The following is a 669-nucleotide window of genomic DNA, read 5'->3' as shown; positions in this document are numbered from 1 at the left end:
AAATCAACTACTTCATATACTTAATAATAATAATAATAATAAATATATATTATTAGTACTATTTTAATAATGTTTGGGCAATTTTTCTCATAATTATTTGTTATTATCATTAATGACTTCTTCTCAATATTAATTAAATCTAAATAATTTTCATCATCATGAAGCACAAAATGAAAATGTAAAAAGATGATAAAATACATATCAATAATCCAAATTTAAATTGTATTACATAAAAATGTAAAAAGATAATAAAATACATACCAATAATCCAAGTTTAAATTGTACTACATAAAAATGTAAAAAATTGTACTACATGAATTCTGCTCCAGTTGCTGTAACATCCCTAAACATTCTATCAAGTTGTTGTAGATTCTGCGGACCTTTGTGTCGAAATTTTGAAGCTTTGGGTACTTCCTACAAAATGTAATTGTCATTTCACTCATATTACAATAATATACATAACTATTTCAAACTAACTACACATTAATAAAATGCTCAACTCACCTTCAACTTCATGTCCCACCAATCATCACTAGCATCAATTGTTCCCTTCACTGCATCCCATCCTAAATTTGTGTCAAGACCCTTCAATTTTTCCCACACTCTCCAATCTGCTTTTAATACATCCCACCTACATTTTAATTGTTCCTTATCATAGTTTAGACCGGT

The 669-nt window shown here is 27.1% G+C and overlaps 1 long non-coding RNA gene across 1 annotated transcript; it reads right to left on the bottom strand.

Moving 5' to 3' along the window:
• Positions 1-205: 205 nt before the first annotated feature.
• LOC136063452 (uncharacterized) lies at positions 206-663 on the bottom strand. Its single transcript, XR_010625111.1, has 2 exons — positions 505-663; positions 206-414 (listed from the first exon to the last, which is right to left on the bottom strand). It is a non-coding gene; the product is annotated as an uncharacterized LOC136063452 (long non-coding RNA).
• Between the last annotated feature and the right edge of the window lie 6 nt (positions 664-669).

This window comes from Quercus suber, unplaced genomic scaffold, assembly GCF_002906115.3.
Source record: "Quercus suber isolate HL8 unplaced genomic scaffold, Cork oak 2.0 scaffold_529, whole genome shotgun sequence".
NCBI classification, from domain to species: Eukaryota; Viridiplantae; Streptophyta; class Magnoliopsida; order Fagales; family Fagaceae; genus Quercus; species Quercus suber.
The sequence above is the reverse complement of the archived record's forward strand: the minus strand, read 5'-3'. Positions and strand labels throughout refer to the sequence as shown.